The sequence below is a fragment of the Ascidiella aspersa genome, chromosome 7, assembly GCF_963924565.1.
Source record: "Ascidiella aspersa chromosome 7, kaAscAspe10.2, whole genome shotgun sequence".
Classification (NCBI taxonomy): Eukaryota; Metazoa; Chordata; class Ascidiacea; order Phlebobranchia; family Ascidiidae; genus Ascidiella; species Ascidiella aspersa.
This window is the reverse complement of record NC_139453.1, coordinates 23,733,836-23,754,471: the sequence shown is the minus strand read 5'-3', so window position 1 is coordinate 23,754,471 and position 20,636 is coordinate 23,733,836. Positions and strand designations below refer to the sequence as shown.

Below are 20,636 nucleotides of genomic sequence, written 5' to 3'. Positions count from 1 at the left end.
TAAACATATACAATCAGGCACACCATGCGTCAAACGCTCGGGCCGGATAGCCTCAATTGGTAAATCTTTCGGACAGAAAAACATAACGCTTGCTGGTATGTTAACTATATTGGAAAACCCCAGATCACTGCGGCCTTAGAAAGACTTTCAGTTAAAACGTATGTCAGTACACTGTTCACCAGGGGCGGATCAGGAGAGGACGTGGCACCACGTAATGACGTAACTTTCTGACGTCATCTCTAAAAGAATTACGCGCCCCCAAACAAAAATTCTGTATCCGCGCCTGTCTCTTAGATCTCTTCAGTGTATGTAATCTTCTGCACACTAATTACAATCTTAATACGAGTATACTTATTAAAAAAAGACTTATATTTTAAAGAAAGGTGTCGCGGAACCTGTGACTCTCGCATATCTTAGAACGATTGTTACGAGTAAAACTTGTTCTGTAGCTTTCTACAACGCAACATTCCATCTGCAACAATCGCGATGAGAAATTCCATTAGCAATGGCCACAGCAAATTTTATATATTTGCCGTTATTTTTTCTTGCGAAAGAGATTTGCTTGCTAGGACGTTTTATACCATATTGAATAAGCCCCTTTAGTCGAAAGGCCCCGTAGGTAACCCATGTATTCTATGCCAGGGGCGTATAACCTGCGGCCAAGGAAAGCTGAGTGCGGCACGCCAAAGCCTCAAAAGTGGCGAGCTAAACTTGGTCATATTGTTCTGTATATATGCTATAGGTAGGACGTACAGTAGCAACTTTCTTTTTTTGGTTACGTTTGTTTGGCTTTTGCCTCACGTATGAAGTGAAACAATAACAGCTGTTTAGACGATTGAGGCGATCATAAAGTTTTCAAATGTATATTGTTTTATATTGCCTCCACTGAATTTGCTATTATTCGGTAAAGAATACCTTTTGTGTTTTCTCAATACAAAACGCTTGTCTCCGTTTCCAATCGTGCGGCCTTCAGCTTCCTGAACCCATTTTCCGTTCTGAAGCCAGCCAGGCTCTCATAGTCAGGTTTTTCTTCGATCACTAGACGAGATCCACTAAAGTTTTTCACTCGCTTCTATAGTTTTTTTTTTTTTTTAGTTTAAACATCCAACGGTTAAATCGGAGTTCTTGTGCGAGGCGAAGCTATATATCTGTCGAAGTGAGTACATGGGTTATAACTAGGGCCCGCAAAAGTCAATAAAGTTAAAATTTTTTAAGGACCTCGTCTGTCCACGAATCAAAGAATAAAGTTGTTTTCAGCACCTAGGGGACTGTTTCTAAGAAGTTTATAGGTTAAAATAAAGTTAAAATTTACAATAAAGTTAAAATTTATTAATAAAGTCAAAATTTGTCAAATTATGGCTTTTGAAAAAGCTTTTGTGTTTCTTGAGAGTAGTTTATGTAAAAATCGTCGTGGAAGCATTGTAAATCAGGAACTGCGACACAATTAAACCATATTAACCCATAAAAGCAGGAAAAATGTCACAATGCCCACTTGGATCAGCAGTAACTTTTATCGCAAATTGTCCATTTTTTTATTTATTGTTACAAAACACTTCCTCTTCATAAACGTGGTCTTTTCGAAGATCAACAGTTTGAATTTTAGGAATAGCCTACTGACATTCTGTAATACAAAAATGCCTAAGCAAGCTTAACCTATCGCCAAAAAAGGAAGAACTGTGGCCTCTACAAACAAGCAATTTCGTTAGGTTAAAATAAAGTTAAAATTTGATAAAAATAAAGTTAAAAAATTTTTTTTTAGGTTAAAATAAAAATGGCCCTAGTTATAACGGTATTTTACTGCATGAAAATAATAAATCAGATTTAACCCCCTTGTTATACGAGACCTGTTTACTTCCCAATGAGCCTAACCACCTCACGATCTTTATATACTTGTTTTTTCTACTTATTTATACGATGTACAATTTTTTCTTCTATGCTGTGAGCATATGACGTTTAACTTATTTATATGCAAAGCACTGTGTGATGTGTTTAAGAGGTATTGATATGAGTTTATAACACTTTTATACAATGTTAAAAAACTTTTTATTTTTTTCATTCACCTTTGAATAACAAATACTGCATATAAGTGGTAATATTCAGGGGATTAAGGTTCCCTGAAAAGCAACCGCCTAAAAACAGTAATTGAAGCTGTTTGGGCACCATAAAACTTTCTTTTTATACTGTTTTTTTGCGTTTTACGTAATCTATTCAGCCCCAATGTACCATACATTTTGTAGACTAGACCCGTGGTCGGCAAACGACGGTCCGCGGACCGGTACCGCAGGGTTGTAAGATTAAAATTTTGTTGAAAAACGAACTTAAATATCCTTATTTTGAGAAGCTGGTAAGATTATAGGAATTGGTAATTATGTTATACCAGTGTAATTTAAGAAAAAACGTAAAGGCCTAAAAATTTTGTTGAAATGAGCCGCGGGCTGGGTTAAACTGAATTGTTTGGCTGGCCGGATGCCGTTCGCGGGTTTCAGTAAGTTCAAAAATTCTTAGATGGGAGTATCTCTTTGCGGCAAAACAAGCAAAAAGTTCGCATTGAAAGTTGTAATAAATTTCCTTTCCTGAACATTTGTTGTTTTTTCAAGGCCGGTCCGCGACAAAATTTTAGTTTTAAACCGGTCCGCAGTACAAAAAAGGTTGCCGACCCCTGGACTACCACATTTAATCTTCGTATTTGATTTTTTAATTTGTGTGTTTTATTACTTAACATTGTGATGTATATATACCTTGTGATGTCATGTCTTAAATTGTCATAGCGTCTTACAAACGAAAATCACGAACCCCTAATTGTTACTAAAGATGGCTCTCGAAAATATTTTTAAAGCAAATATTTGCCGTTTTCTCAAAAAGGTTGAACCTTTTAATCATAAGGTTGCTAAGAAGAATACCTTGAGGTAATATAGATAATAAAACGATTTAATAAGTTGTTCTACAGTATTGTCTTATACCAGATAGATAATTATGTGTATTATTATTAACAGAAAACAGAAAATGTTATGCTAATTACTGAACTCACTAAACCGAAAATCAGTTTGTTTAAATGTTATATGATCAACATATTTCGCTAATAAAATCATCGTCAGTATCTAAAAACATAACACAATATAAATTAAGATGCACGCTAATAAAAACTCAAACCAACTGTTCTAGGCAAGTGGTGCACTATTCGCAAGTCGCAACTTCTGCAACCAAAGCCGATTGAGCAGTCCAAATAAAATGACGTAACAACTGATAACACAGATAAAAACGCGCCATAAAGTGGAAATAAAAACGGAGGGCGAAATAATGGAGAAAAAAATAAGCAAAATAAAACGGCAAGTAAAGCACTATCAAATAAAAGGTAAAATCCATATTTTAATATTAATACTAGCATTTATAAGGTCAAGCCATTTGTCCTCGAACAGGTGAAAGTGTTTAACATTCTTGCGGCGTGCACTACTTGCCTAGAGCATTTGGTTTGGGTTTTATTAGCTAGAGCAATGATTCCCAAATTTATTTTATAAAACACTTGGTGGACCACCATGTGTCGTAAAGCTTTTCGTAGGCCCTTTATAGACCATTGTAAGATATATCAACCATGGGTCCCGCACTTCCTCTAGGCCTATTTAGACAATGCTAGTAAAAGTAAACATATTGCAAATTAAAATAACACTACAATTAGTTAGTGGTTTGAAATAGTATGGATCAGTCATCTTTCACTATTATGTCCGGCATATTTTTTTCAAAGGTGTTAAATTCATTTTAAGTACACAAAACCAACAGATGGCAATTCTTTTTTTTATGCAAAAGTCATCCAATGCTGATTGGATTAATATACAGAATATATATTAATTACTGAGATTAAAGTGTCTTGCAAAAAGCATGGAAGCACAAATGTTTAAGCAAAATCTAGGGAAAGTTAACAAAGCATTTTCCGCTATAAATTAGAGTTAAAAAACAGCACTTTTTTGTAGCAAGTGCTTTATGGCTTAGATCTAAACCCTATTTTTATTGCAAAAGTTGTAACAAATAAAAACTGAATATTGACATTTATTAAAGTTCACTCAAAACACAAAATAAGCTTTACAAGAGATTTGACGTCAACAAAGAGCGAAAACATATAGTTAACAGAATCCCATTAGTGAAAAAATAAACAGATTGGGCTTCATGTCTCAGAGCGTGTCACAATATTTTCTGCGTATTCATTAGCGAAGTCGCAGAAGGCTAGTTAAGTCCTGGCCCTTATTAAGGGTTTTTCATTGGCCGGACTTTTTTTCAAACAAGACGCTCCAAAGTGACGTCAAAACGCAGAAAAATGCTGTAAAAGTCAAACTCGAGCGCAAATATGCTAACGGTGTAGACCCTAAAGCAGTGGTCGGCAAACTACTTTTGTCGCGGCCCAAAGTACCCTTTTGAGAGCTGTTATCCAAAAAGTAACTCGCGGCCCACTAAAAATGGCTCTGCGGCCCACATTTGGGCCGCGGCCCACAGTTTGCCGACAACTGCCTTAAAGTATACCGTTTGCGCGGAAAAGTGATTATATTTGACAAAACGTTTAATAACCAAACAGCCGTAAAAAAGAACATTCTTATATTAAACTATACAGATATAGTAGTTAAATTGTTTTTAGAAAACACCTTGCGAGGGCTGATTTCCCCCAGAGCTGTAGAGCTGTATAAACTACGTCAGTTAAAATATCCTGTTAAAATCCTGCACAGGGGTGCACACCCGCCCATGACCATGCATGCTCTCCAGCCCAGTGGTTCCTAAACTGTGTCCTATGCCCAGTAGTAGGCCACTAGTCCATTTTGGTGGGCCAGAGAGCTATTTGAAAATAATGTTGTTCTACTAAAATAATTTGTTTGCATAATATAAACTCTTGTCCAACAAAACAATATTTCCTACACCAGTAGGTGTTAGCAACTAGCTACGTTTCACAGGCTGGGTCCAGCACCACGCCAATGAGTCTCAATCCGGCCCGCCACATTTTTTGTTTACAAACTATGACCAAGAGGCCATTGTCCATATTTTCGAACTATACGTAAATGCAAATTTTCGCCTGCTACGCGCGAATCATTTTCTACAAGTGCATTGGTATGCGTTTCAGGAAATATCTTCATACTAAAGGCGCCATGTTTGTTACACTAACTTACGAAAGTTTCGCAAACTTACATTATCGCGTTTCCAAAAGTATGTTTATTAAATATTTTCCTTGTGATCACGAATGACGCCGTGTGGCCTCCATTTTTAAACCAAACAAACGCATTTTTTCCTTGCCGCCTTTTAATTTTATTAGAATCAAAAACAGATACTTAAAACAAAAAACAAAAAAAGTATTTAAAAAAATACTTTATTGTAAAGTTATTGTTAATCAATGTGCACTAGCCATCATTAGAGGTAAAAAATATAGAAAAAAAAGAAAAATATTTTTCATAAAATAATTTAAAGAGACAAAGTCCATTAGCGCCTCGATGAGTAGGTTGAAAGTCTCACATTGTGATTTTTATTCGCTACACATTTAGCACGGAAGTTCAAAATTCCAATTCAGCCTGTTGGTAGAGATATTTAAGTCCAATCTGAAGATGCATCGGAGGTAATTATAGCCTATAAATATTCAGCTATTGTTATAATCATACATTTATTGAGAAATTGTTTACATATAGGCGTGAATTGCGACAGACAATTTCTCTGTATGTATAATTTAGCTATAAGTTGATATATCTTACAATGGTCTATAAAGGGCCTACGAAAAGCTTTACGACACATGGTGGTCCACCAAGTGTTTTATAAAATAAATTTGGGAATCATTGCTCTAGCTAATAAAACCCAAACCAAATGCTCTAGGCAAGTAGTGCACGCCGCAAGAATGTTAAACACTTTCACCTGTTCGAGGACAAATGGCTTGACCTTATAAATGCTAGTATTAATATTGAAATATGGATTTTACCTTTTATTTGATAGTGCTTTACTTGCCGTTTTATTTTGCTTATTTTTTCTCCATTATTTCGCCCTCCGTTTTTATTTCCACTTTATGGCGCGTTTTTATCTGTGTTATCAGTTGTCACGTCATTTTATTTGGACTGCTGAATCGGCTTTGGTTGCACTAGTTGCCACTAACGATTAGTGCACCACTTGCCTAGAACAGTTAGTTTGAGTTTTTATTAGCGTGCATCTTAATTTATATTGTGTTATGTTTTTAGATACTGACGATGATTTTATTAGCGAAATATGTTGATCATATAACATTTAAACAAACTGATTTTCGGTTTAGTGAGTTCAGTAAATAGCATAATATTTTCTGTTTTCTGTTTAATAATAATACACATAATTATCTATCTGGTATAAGACAATACTGTAGAACAACTTATTAAATCGTTTTATTATCTATAGTACCTCAAGGTATTCTTCTTAGCAACCTTATGATTAAAAGGTTCAACTTTTTTGAGAAAACGGCAAAAATTTGCTTTAAAAAAATTTTCGAGAGCCATCTTTAGTAACAATTAGGGGTTCGTGATTTTCGTTTGTAAGACGCTATGACAATTTAAGACATGACATCACAAAGTATATATACATCACAATGTTAAGTAATAAAACACACAAATTAAAAAATCAAATACGAAGATTAAATGTGGTAGTCCAGGGGTCGGCAACCTTTATTGCACTGCGGACCGGTTTAAAACTAAAATTTTGTCGCGGACCGGCCTTGAAAAAACAACAAATGTTCAGGAAAGGAAATTTATTATAACTTTCGAAGCGAACTTTATGCTTGTTTTGCCGCAAAGAGATACTCCCATCTAAGAATTTTTGAACTTACTGAAACCTGCGAACGGCATCCGGCCAGCCAAACAATTCAGTTTAACCCAGCCCGCGGCTCATTTCAACAAAACTTTTAGGCCTTTACGTTTTTTTCTTAAATTACACTGGTATAACATAATTACCAATTCCTATAATCTTACCAGCTTCTCAAAATAAGGATATTTAAGTTCGTTTTTTTAACAAAATTTTAATCTTACAACCCTGCGGTACCGGTCCGCGGACCGGCGTTTGCCGACCACGGGTCTAGTCTACAAAATGTATGGTACATTGGGGCTGAATAGATTACGTAAAACGCAAAAAAACAGTATAAAAAGAAAGTTTTATGGTGCCCAAACAGCTTCAATTACTGTTTTTAGGCGGTTGCTTTTCAGGGAACCTTAATCCCCTGAATATTACCACTTATATGCAGTATTTTACAAGTGTTATAAACTGATATCAATACCTCTTAAACACATCACACAGTGCTTTGCATATAAATAAGTTAAACGTCATATGCTCACAGCATAGAAGAAAAAATTGTACATCGTTTAAATAAGTAGAAAAAACAAGTATATAAAGACCGTGAGGTGGTTAGGCTCATTGGGAAGTAAACAGGTCTCGTATAACAAGGGGGTTAAATCTGATTTATTATTTTCATGCAGTAAAATACCGTTATAACTAGGGCCATTTTTATTTTAACCTAAAAAAAATTTTTATAACTTTATTTTTATCAAATTTTAACTTAACGAAATTGCTTGTTTGTAGAGGCCACAGTTCTTCATTTTTTGGCGATAGGTTAAGCTTGCTTAGGCATTTTTGTATTACAGAATGTCAGTAGGCTATTCCTAAAATTCAAACTGTTGATCTTCGAAAAGACCACGTTTATGAAGAGGAAGTGTTTTGTAACAATAAATAAAAAAATGGACAACTTGCAATAAAAGTTACTGCTGATCCAAGTGGGCATTGTGACATTTTTCCTGCTTTTATGGGTTAATATGGTTTAATTGTGTCGCAGTTCCTGATTTACAATGCTTCCACGACGATTTTTACATAAACTACTCTCAAGAAACACAAAAGCTTTTTCAAAAGCCATAATTTGACAAATTTTGACTTTATTAATAAATTTTAACTTTATTGCAAATTTTAACTTTATTGTAAATTTTAACTTTATTTTAACCTATAATCTTCTTAGAAACAGTCCCCTAGGTGCTGAAAACAACTTTATTCTTTGATTCGTGGACAGACAAGGTCCTTAAATAATTTTAACTTGATTGACTTTTGCGGGCCCTAGTTATAACCCATGTACTCACTTCGACAGATATGTAGCTTCGCCTCGCACAAGAACTCCGATTTAACCGTTGGATGTTTAAACTGAAAAAAAAAAAAAACTAAAGAAGCGAGTGAAAAACTTTAGTGGATCTCGTCTAGTGATCGAAGAAAAACCTGACTATGAGAGACTGGCTGGCTTCTGAACGGAAAATGGGTTCAGGAAGCTGAAGGCCGCACGATTGGAAACTGAGACAAGCGTTTTGTATTGAGAAAACACAAAAAGGTATTCTTTACCGAATAATAGCAAATTCAGTGGAGGCAATATAAAACAATATACATTTGAAAACTTTATGATCGCCTCAATCGTCTAAACAGCTGTTATTGTTCCATTTTTTACGTTAGGCAAAAGCCAAACAAACGCAACCAAAATAAAAGTTGCTACTGTTCGAACATATAAAAAAAAAATAGATAAAAAAATATTTTTAACGATCAAATTTACCTACCCCGCTGCAAATTTAAAATCGTTTTCGTAACCCTGAGAACATTTTGGGCCAACTGTTGTCCCCGCCGACATCTGGTTGAGAACCCCTGCACTAGTGGCTCTTTGCTCTTCTTACAGAGTGACATTCAATACCTGCTCGATAAAAAACTCCACATATCTCCTAGGAAAAATATTAACGTACCGTAAGTTATTTTGCCTCTTCCTTGTTGTGTTTTTTTACATATACCTTTGGTTAGCTGTTGCGTTATAACAGGGGGTGAAATTGGTGACCCCTGCTCTTTTTTCCATATTCTTTTTTATTGTGAAGTGTAACGTATTTCTTACACTGTGTCGATCGATAAAAAACATGTTTTTAGATTTTTTTCAAAAAAGCTCTTACGTTGTTGTGTGTCCAAGAATTATTAAAAAGCCGGTTCCAATAATGTTTTCGTATTTTGTACAGCAAAGGTAGGCAAACATTGGGGTGTGTCGGTATATTTGAATAAGGCTTCCGTGTGGCAGTCGTTGTAGGTTGTTACGCAATATGGCTCCAAAACACTGGCTAACAAAATGTCATTCAGTTAAATAATAAGGAAAACATAATAAATAATATAAATTGTGTCGTTGCATTCAGTTGACAACACGTACCACCGTTCGTTGCTAAGTTGCTAAGACATATTTTGCAAAACAATTCTATATGTATACTTGTGAAAAGGATATTAAAAAAAAAAATTGCGCTCGTAATTGAAATTTTGAGTAATAATAATAAGTTTTGTAGTGAGATTCGAGCATGTGCCCGAGAATATATGAGTATTTCGTCCTATAATACACACACAGGCATAAAAAATGGCGACGTGCGATTATCCTACTTGTGCAACGAAATGGCAGAAAGGGTTGAAAGGCCAACTCAATAACGCTAACATCGCGTAACGGACAATTGACTGTAATCAGTAATTATCGATGTTCGATCATATTAGATCGGAACCGATAAACGATATCATGTAATATTGTTAGTACTAGTTAGATTCTAGGGTGGTATCGGTGCCGATCCGATGCTAAATCGATATATGAATTCCAGCCATTTGCGACTCAACTCACGTAGATTTCTCAAAAAATAGTAAGTTCTTAACCGCAGTTAAGCAAACGTCGTAACGCTAAAGCAATGCATTGCCTAATAATCAATCAGGAAAAATAAACTTTTTTTAATTGTTTCTCTTTTGGTTGTTTGAGCATAGGTTTGACGTCATGTGCTATCCAAACCAAACTTTCTGCCCAAAATATCGGGTATCGGTGTAGATATCAAGAGTTTTTCTACACATTTAAACTTGTGTCAGATTCTCTGCCTCTAAAACCAGAAATATACGTTTACAACTTGTCAAAGGTAGAATTGCCGATTTTGAAGCAGATTTGATTTTAATAGGTGCAATACTATGAACAACAAACGAAAATACAACAAGTTATTAATATTATTATAACAGTAGCTTCTAACCCTTTTTTATTGCGACAAACCGTATAATCCTAAGTATTTAAGGTTATAGGAACACATAGCCTACTATTTTGATAGGTAAACGAGCGTTCCAGAGATTTTTCGCCACAAGCTTTGTCAAATACTGCTTGCAATTACTTTCATTTTTGCCGCAGTTACATTGAAAGACAAAGGCATAGACTTGTTTTATAGGGTTAAGCAGCTAAGATATTTTCAAAATCAACTTGTGTATCTTCGCTTTTGCCAGATTAAAGTTTGGCGTAGAGTTTATTTCATGATTATCAAAGCGGTTGGTGGACACGTAAAAACGTTTACCAAGAACTTGGCAATTCATTTAAAGTGAGCTTGAATTTCATCCTGTGTTTTCCCCTTTGTTTCTGGGAGAAAAGCCAGTTGGAATATAAGATACAAGATTGTGCACCCAAGCCAAATGGTCATCGAGTAAGCTCCCAATGATATCTGAATGAAAGAAAACTGTTATTTATAATTTCACGGGGAAGGGTGGCCACGATTTCCCAACTTATTCCCACTACAAATTTTACTGAAAAAAAAAAGTTTTCTTCATAGTGATAACCCTAGTGTTAGAGATGCATAATCGTGCTTAAAACTTAGCTCATAAATTATAACTTGATATGTGAACATAAATCATAATAACTCATACGACATGTGTACCAGAGTGTGGATATACATTTATATCTATAGTTCACCGAAAGCCATCTCAAACTTGCCGAATATATCGATCAATTATGCAAGCAGGGCAGGCTAGAAAAACAACTGGTCTGCAGTGAGGTTCGAACTCACGAACTTCGGCCGTAGTGGGACCGTCGTTTTTTACTGAGCTATACAGACTCAGGAGCGAGTCGAGAACCAACCATACGCCAATGCTTGCCAAATTCTGTTAGTACAAGCAACTTCACATTGACAGGAGTCTACAGTATACGACATCTGCGATGGATTTCGATGTACTGATGATACGTAAGCCGTAATCATTAGTCAAAAACAGCTTTAGAAGGGCTAGATCACAGTTGCTAACATACATATTGTGTGCATCCAATATTGAATAGATATTAATATTATGCAACTTAAAGTAAAAGGTCTAGCAAACCTGCAAATATGGAGGGACAAAACCGACCAGCCATGACAAAGGCCAGAGAACGAAAGCGCCCAATCCAAACGCAGTGGGGCGTGTCGGTTCGGTTGTGACGTCACCGATTAGCACGAGGGTGGCGAGATGAATTCCGCCGTTATGCCTGCACAAAACGCAAAGTTTGGAATCAATAAAAGGCAGATTGGAAAAGTTCTCAAAAGACCTTTAACGTTGTTACGTTTGTTGCTTCAATGTGTTTGACATTTACTTCGTTGAATAGAGTGAATCGACCAAAGTTCGTTTAATAGACAAATATTAGGCTAGACTTAAGTAACCTTGGTGAAAACGTAACTTGACCTTAACTCATGACTTTTTGTTCAACAAAAGGGGAAAGCGTTTGTTACAAGCGCCTATAGATGTTTCTACACATTATTCACACGTTGATAAAATTGAAATATGGTTACTCAAAAGAAAAATGGAATCTAATCGGATAATGTAAATGGCCGTTTAATATCATTAACAAAAATGTTTTCCCCTTTTTTTTCTGACTATAATGCCTCAGATCATTTAATTTGTTTAACAAAAACTAATGAATGCCAACATATATTATGTGCACCACAAAGCCATCGAAGATCCACCGAATCTGTCGATCAATGATGTGAATTCAGGTCAGGCTAGAAAAAACAACTAGCCTGCAGGGGTTTGAACTCACGAACTCATTAAACCGGCAGGCCGCAATTTGTTGACACCTTGTTTGAAACTTATTAGTTTATATTCACGCGACAAGATAAGTTGCTGTGGCCACGATGGCGACAATCAGCATGACGTTGGGAGCAAGATGAAAAGTTGCTTGGCTGATCACGAATGTCGTGAGCGCAATGATGATCGTGATAGACGCACCGATGTTCAACTTGCCGAAACCGTTTAACCAAGTAAATCTGAAAAAAATTATTTTGTTCGACTGTCAAACAGAGGCAGTTTCAGGATTTTTGTTTGAAGTAACATGAAAAAAATAGTGATGACGTCACTATACGTGAAAATGTTACGTAACAAGTTACGTCGTAATTTTACTTAAAAACGTGAATATTTTTATAAAACAAAGACTCTCCTACATACAAAGAAATGTGTTTGTATACTTTTAGTCGGTCAAACGCTTTTTTAACTGGCTACGATGAGAATCACGGTACATCCAGGGTAAACTTATTTTAACAAAATGGAAAAAGATACACTTAAAACATATTTTAGAAGGATAGAGAGTTTTGTGGCATTTACGTAAGGCAAAAGTACAATTTTTGGGGGTTAGCGCTTTACTAAATACGCAAACTGCAAGTCATACCCCGATAAGACCCGCAAGAAATTGCAAGAAGAAGACTCCGATCGTGCAGTAAGTTACGTTTTCTTGTGATATACCGGCTTGCAGAAACACAAGGTCGGTGTAGAAAACAAAGTTGTTAACTCCGCTCAGCATAAAACCGGCGTAAATGACACACACGGCGATCAGCTGGTTTCTGTACAAAGAGTGGAAGAAACAAAAAACAATTGTTTTAAACAGGAGGCAGATTCAGCAGTGGGGGAGTTCGGCCATGACCAGGGCTGCGGAGTAGGTTGAAAACAACCCGAGTCCGACTCCCGAGTCCGACTCCGGCCAAACAATTAACCCGAGTCCGTCTTCCAAGTCCCGAGTCCGACTTCGGCCAAATGTAAGATTTTGTTGAGTTCCGAGTCCAGCTCCGACTCTACAGCTTGTATTTTACCCAATTACGCAACTAAATTAAGGTGGATTTTCTGCAATCCACTAATATTGGTGTCATAATTGATCCACCCGCATTACATGGTTTAAAAATATTTCACATTTGCTATTACACTTTTACAACTTACATTTTGCCGCCTTAACAGTTAAAACATACTGTGCATGCGCACGTCGGACTCGGGACTCGGGTAGTTTTACGCGGTCTTACTCGAGTCCCGAGTCCCGAGTCCGATTCCGACTCCGCAGCCCTGGCCATGACCCTCCAAAACTGAATGTTTTGGCAATTATAACTACGTGAGTACGATGTTTTGGCACTTCGATTGACCCAAAGGCGCCGTGTGTCTCATTGCACAAACGATAATTAAAATTTTGGAAAACAAATATCAGGACGTTTTTTATTGCTTTGCTGGAATGAATTTGCATTGAAAGCAATATTTCTCCAGTCTGGAACAAAATAACCCATCTGTGTAGTTTTTTAGGACTACTTCGTAATGACGTCACGCTTTGATGTAACTTAGTGACGTAAGCTACCGTTTGAAAAATTCATAACCCATTTGAAAGTGAAAATTTTTACCGGGTATATGTTGCAAACTCTGCTTCCCCATGATCGCATCACAAGTAGGCGCCATGCTCAAAACAGAAAGCGAGTCATTATTCGTCTTGAAAAAAAAAAGTAAAATTAAGTACTTTGTTTCTATTTAGTAGTATCATGACGCCTTTGCTTAAGCCTGAGCTTCATCGCGCACATATCTCGGTTTCTTTCTATCTACGAAAATGCTTTTGAATTACTAGTTTGTTTGAGCAGAATGTACCCAAAGCACAAACAAACCTGTACTGCTTGGTTGTCAGCATTTCCTTAATTCCAACAATGGTGGTTGTCGAATTCACTTCAGTCTCAATGTCCAACATTTCTTGTTTAAGTCCACCCTTGAAGTTTAAACATATGGGGATGATTTTCTAGTTACCCTAGGTAACCAAACGCAAATATTTAAAGATGCGTTTAAAAAGTTGATATGGAACATGGATCAAATTGTTTTAAACAAATTAATTCAAAAGTATTTAATTTTGTTTTATCAGAAGGATGTTTTACCATTTTTCTACTAAATAGCAAAAAAGCACTTCTTCCTATTTAAATGTTATCAACACAAAAATTGTTTACTTTTAACGATAACATTTCAACAGTCACCGCTTTAACGCCCCTCTAAGTTGTTTAAAGTATCTCCAGTGCAAACTTACGTCGTTTCCCTTCCTTAGTTTCCTCAGCGCCTCCATTGCTTCTTCTTGTCTTTCTTCTCGGATCAAGTAGTAAGGTGATTCTGGGATCCATATGCTGAAGACGAGATATATCACTGAGGGAATTGCTCCAATGCCCAGGAGTATCGGCCACCTGTCGATATTTCCCAGTGCCTGCATTTGTTTCAAGTTGGTTAAGGAAATTTACAATAAATGAAACTGACTGAGGAAGTGCAAAGTGTTCTGTTGTTATGAGAGGTGTAATTTGTGAACGTAAGGATAGTACACCGGAAGCCTTCGACAGATTAACCGAATCAGTCGATCAAGATACAACTGAGGCTACAAAAACCAACTAGTCTGCCGTGAGGTTCGAAGTCACGACATCCTGCCATACCTGGACCGTGGGTCTACCAACGGAGCTAGACAGATTCAGAGAAGAGCAAAGCAAAAAATAACCATAAGATCAATGATTCAGTTAGTCTATCAATAGTATACTATGTAGGCCGTTAAAGTTAATCATAAAACGACCACGAAGTGCTAGACCACAGTTGTTGTACACGTATTCGTATGTATGTACCTTTCAACGTATTAATAGTAATAATAGAAAGCTTTCTATAGTATGTATTTATGAACCGAGTAAAGGCCCTCTTTTTGCTTTTAAAGTGGCTAACTTAGAAATCGTTATCGCTTTACTAATGACAGTAAAATAAAACAAGCCTCATAGGAATCATTAGGCACTTCAATGGCATCTCGTGAAACCATATTGCCTTGGGATGTGCAATGGCAGGAGCAAATAGCAGTCCGACGGTAATGGCAACTGCCGCACTGCTTTGCCACATTGCTCTTTTGCTTGGAGCGCTCATTTCAACCATCAGCATCGGAATCAAAGCTGTTAGACAATGTTTTGGTGATTAGTTCACATGTAATACGACGTTACGACACGAATAACAACCTAAACTTTTACTGTTGGAGAGTTGCATCAGTTACATCAGGAAACAATACGTCGATTTTGTGAACTAAAATGGTAAATGGAATTTCTGTATTGACGTAAGTATTAATGCATTTCATCAACTATATTTTTTCAATTTTGTCTATAGAGCAGTTTACGTACGCATGTGCAGTACAATGTTTTGAAACTGATAAGGCCACAAACTCTAAATTGGTAAGGTGGAATGGCATATTGTGGAATATTTGCCAATCATGTATTGTTGGTAGATGAGATGTATGACATCTCTATAAGTGTGTTGCTGTATATCCGCCTTAATTTAGTTACGTAAATGGGTAAAATACAGGCATCGTCGTAGCCGGACTCGGGACTCGACGAAATCGAAGTTTTGGAGGAAAAAAGAAGTTAGACTCGGATTTATTTTAACTGACTCAACAGCCCATCTTTGTGCCACAAAACGCTTCTAAAGTAATACGAACAAAAGGTTTAGTTATCCATGCCGTATAATGCTTTAAAACTTAAAGAGATTTGGTTCAATCTCACAATCCGTAGGCCCCTCATGACATTCTAAACATGGCGCAGATATAAACGTAAATGTTGGTGTAAAAACAGAGCCATGAAATATCAAAAATCTGAATTATATGAAAAAAGTTTAAAAAGCTCACCGTAATAAATCCCAATCGGTATTCCGGTCACGAATCTCCCAATTATCATGACTTCATATGATTTCGTGAGCCCACCCACCAATGCCATGAGAAGCAGGCCGACGATATTGATGACGTGAGACAGCTGCAGGTAATGCTTTCGAGAGAAGATCGTCAGAAAGAACTTTGAAGTGATACCACCGACGAAACCACCAGCGACCAATATTGATATTGAGAGGGTTAGAAGGGCCAACCATGTATCTTCTGTAAGATGTTTTCCGTATCTGGACTTTAGTAGATGAAAGTGTTGCAAATAAGCCATTTTGACATGAATTAAGACCAGTTAAGTCATTTAAATATTTATTAAGTTAAAGTCCAGTATTTTGTAAAAATACCAAGTAATGTCCCAGTCAAGTCATCAGTTGCCCAAGTCAAGTACCAGTCATTATTAAAGCAAGTCATAAGTCAAACCATTGACATAAAAATAAAACTTTAAACTAATATAATTGGTAATATCGTTCGATTATTTGAAATAACTAAGCAGAAAATAATCAAAACGCAATATACTAAAGAAAAAAAAATTGTTTTAGGAGCAAAAGTTGATAAAAAAAAATAATTTCAACCCGAGTTATTTGACAAAATGACTACAGTGCAACAAGTCAATCATTTTATCACAAGGATTTAGTCAAGTTAGGTCATGTTTTCCAAAAGATGTAAGTCACGTTAAGTAAAGTGGTTTGAAAACAGTAATATAAGTTCACTTAAGTCAAGTCATTGGCTTAATTCATTGCAGCACCGGTAGATCGAGATCTAAAACGTACTTTTATTGAAAATAGTAATTAAATTGAAATTACATAACCTTGTAACGAACAAAGGAAATCTCGACCTACTAACGTGTAAAATATCACATGGTTACCTTTTCATTAGATACTTTATTCCTGTTTGTCCACAGTAATTACGTCATTCGTTATCGGATCGGATGTTGGTACGTTTGCCCAAAGTGTCATGTATCCGGTGTCGGAATAAAATACCAAGAATTGGACATATTAACATTGTATTATTACAACAAAATGTAAAGGTAAATATAGGCTTGTTTTTTCTAAAATTGTAGGTTCATGTCATGTTTTCTTAAGTGTCGAGAGGTGTCGATAGTTCACGTACAGATTTTTTTCTGTTTCTTTAATATTCTTTTTCGATATTTGAATCGATTATCATTGGCTTGTTACTTACAGTGTAGGTTTCGTTGTACAGTTGGTTGAGTGTCGGAATAACTGGTCCAAGAACGCCGAAATGAAAACCCGCCTCAAAAAATGCAAATCCTCCAGAACACAGGAGACAAATCGATCCAAAGAGAGAATTTTTCTGTGAAAATGATGATTGAAATTCATATTCGTCGTTTTTCGACGCCAGCTAAAATCATCGTACTTACTCTTTCTATACTTATAGTTACTGAACGCAAGTTAGTTCTTTTGATTTGCAGAAGTTGGAATTTCCATAAGCAGTTTACGTTTGAAATAACATCGAAATGCTACGTGTTTGGCTCAAGAAATTTCGGTTGCTATGACATTTCTTTCTCATTAGATATCTTTTTGGAATAAAGTATAAGACAAATGAGTAATGGCACGAGCCACTTCTTTTTAATTTGTTAGCAACGTGTTTTTTTCTCTTTTTTCTTGCTAATACGTGTTTAAACCATTGAATAAAGCCGAAATTATTTTTTATGGAAAATTATGGGCTGCAACAACTCTAATCCTTATTAAACTCTCTTTAGATTTAGACTACAACTTCATATATCCTCTTATGGGAACAAAAAAGCATCTAATGAGTTAAAAGTGATGTTTTTTTAAATAGCTTTACCAGGCAACACTCTTTAAAAATATTAGGCCTACTCGCTTGCACAGGTGTTTGGGCAAAATAAAGCTGGAATGACGAAAATTGTTTAAGCGAAGTATGACATAGTTTACACTTGAACACGTGAAATTGTTCACAAAGAATTTAGTGGTAAAATAGTTTACTGAATAAATATTTTAGCGATAAATGATGTTGTATGTCAGCAAAAATGTATTTTTAGGTGACTTTTATAAGTTAGGACTTTACTCGTAACAAATCATTCCAATTAAAACATTTGACCTCAAAGAAATACTGCTGCCAGGCGCGAAACTTGCAAGGCTTTCTGTTCTGCAAAACGCTGTGTTTTTGCAGACCTAGTACAAAGACCACGGCATCAATGTAGGATAAACTTGTAAGCAGTAATTAGGGCGCTGGTCTAGAATCCTACCAAAGCGTTTAGACAATTACTAAAGCAACGCACAATATTTGGGTTACGGTATCGGTTAGTGTTTGGGTGAGGGTGGGTCAAGTATTCTTTTACAAAAAATAATACTTACCCTATCCTAACCCAAACGCTAACCGGCAGCCAAATCCAAAAAATGTTCGTTGTGGTAGGATTCTAGACCAGCGCCGTAATTAAAACCGACGATGATTGCGAGTAAATACCCGACAAGGCTGACTGACTGAGGGCAAGCGAACTGCTTCTAAATGCGACCAATTGTCTATGCTGTAGTCGGTGCATGAAACGTGCTGTATCCTATAGACTAGAAGTTTGCCGTTCGCGCGGCCTAACTTGAAACAGCGTCGTAATCTCTCAAACAACAAATGGTTTACAATGCATAATATTCTTAGTTTTACCTTAGGTTTCATTTAGAAACATCTAAACCTAATATTTACTTACGATTTCCGTTTCTTTAGAGTCCTCCATTTTGTTTCGGAAGCGTGCCTACAAGCAACCTAAATTATTGTCTAGAAAGATACTGTCTACAGTCAATCAAGTGGAATGCAAGTTATAAACAACATGTTATCGAAATTTTAAACTAAACTGCCTTTCTAACGCTTACTAAAGTTTATCTAATTTGTTTTGTAGCTTAATAATGATGTGCAAAGCAAAAGAGTTTCAGTAGATCGACATCATCTTGATTAGGACGTTTTGATGCGAACTTGTATTATCTTCAGTTAATGTGACGTTATAATCAAGATGATGTCGATCTACTTAAACGGCTTTGCAATTCATTATCAAGCTACATTACAGATCCGTGCATAGTGTACCCTATAATTTGTCATGTTTTTTTAGTTTAGCAAAATATTAGTCTACATAATCAAAATATATAGGTTGATTTACTTAACAATTGTTTCAAGTGCCTTTTCATGAAATGCTACGAAGCTGGCGGACTTCAAGCAGTTTAGTGAATTTAATAAATTTCTTTGTATATTCGGCGAACAATGATACGACGGACCCGGCCGAAGTTCGCGAATTGGCCTGAAGAACAAATAGAGCCCAACCTCCAACTCAAATAAATACAAAGAATAGCTGCAAATCTAAGTTGTGCGGAGTCATTCCACGGTCGACAGAAAATTACTAAATATGTTATTCGAACCTACATTTGCAGTAATGTCGGTTTAACCCTGTTTAGACGTTTGAGTTCATGTGGTGTATGGATGCGGGATTAATTCGGAATTTTGTAAAATGTCTAATAAACTGTCAGTGTTGGAAACAAGTCATTTTGATATGACTTAAGTCCAAGTCAAGTCATTTGAAAAAATAACTTAAGTCCAAGTCAAGTTGTTTCAAATAAATTACAAGCCAAGTTCCAGTCAAGTCATAATTATACCAAGTCAATTATAAGTCACATCATTGTCATAAAATTAAACGTTAAACTACTTAAATTGGTAAACTAGCTTGATTACGAGCAAACCCATATAGCAAGCAAATTGTTTTATGTAAAAAATTAGGATATATAACCCAAGTTTCATAAAAATATATTTTTCATTAAAAAAGTCTGGTCAAGTATTTTTTCCCAAATGAATCAAGTCAAGTCAAGTCATTTGAAAAAAGTATATTAAGTGCACTTGAGTCAAGTCATTGACTTAAGTCATACAACACAATTGTCAATCAAATTCCATTAAACGCTTGACTAAACAACATGTTGATTTTATAACATTGCACGAAAAACTCGTTATTGAGTTATATCTTTTAGATTTACCTTGCAAAACAAGGATGATTAAGGTATTGACTACAAGCCGAGACAACGACCTTTACACCCTTTTCCTTCTGATAACTGAATTATATCAAAATCTACATTTTTACAAAAGATGTAACTGGGATTATTTACACAATTCTGTTCTGAACAATAAATACATTTTCTATCACTTAAACAACTGTGAGTTATGGCTTATGAAATACGAGCATGCTGTATACATGCTGCATTGACATGCTGCGTTACGGTGACCGCTAAAATAGAATAGCGCGAGCATTTATTACTTCAACGCATAAGAAAAAACGATTTTTTCTAGACGTCCGGTTTCTTGCACAATCTTTGATAACGTCTGTAGTCTTGCTAAACAAACTTTCTTTGCAATTCAATCTGGCAATGCAAATTAGGCACAAACGGTGTGTATGCTTGGCGGTGCCTTTTGTACTAACGACGTGTGGCATTAGTGAGTTTCGCATGACCAAGTTCGTTTTTATTTTGATGTGGAGGTTGTTAACTTTAAGAAAATATTAGAAAGTTTCTATGATCACAAAAACAAGGTGCCTTTAACGTCACGTGATTTGTTTGCACTGAAGCAACCAATGACATTTTACAGTATGTTACAATTAATCTACTTTGCTTATTTTATTCATTATATACTCCATGTAAAGTGGTTTTGATTAAACTTGTAGCCAAATTGATATTATACATTTGTACATTGCTTCTAATATTTAGTCCCTTTGGAAAACGTCATAATTACAAATAATATTGGAAAAAAATATATCATATTGCTGATATTAATAGTTGGACTTAACTTTGATTCAAACTAAGGCGACGTTTGTAGATATGTTATAAGGTGAAATGGTAATATGGCACCCGTGATTTGATTCATAAGCGATTCTATCATATTTTTGAAAAATTAGTAAGCA

At 35.8% G+C, this 20,636-nt stretch overlaps 1 pseudogene across 1 annotated transcript; it reads right to left on the bottom strand.

Moving 5' to 3' along the window:
* Positions 1–9,986: 9,986 nt before the first annotated feature.
* Positions 9,987–19,691, bottom strand: LOC146138553 (solute carrier family 2, facilitated glucose transporter member 5-like; annotated as a pseudogene). The gene is made up of 10 exons (XR_014501399.1): positions 18,414–19,691; positions 16,913–17,044; positions 15,704–15,971; positions 14,860–14,981; positions 14,096–14,266; positions 13,689–13,786; positions 12,446–12,617; positions 11,889–12,047; positions 11,128–11,272; positions 9,987–10,481 (listed from the first exon to the last, which is right to left on the bottom strand). The product of XR_014501399.1 is annotated as a solute carrier family 2, facilitated glucose transporter member 5-like (transcript).
* Positions 19,692–20,636: the final 945 nt, after the last annotated feature.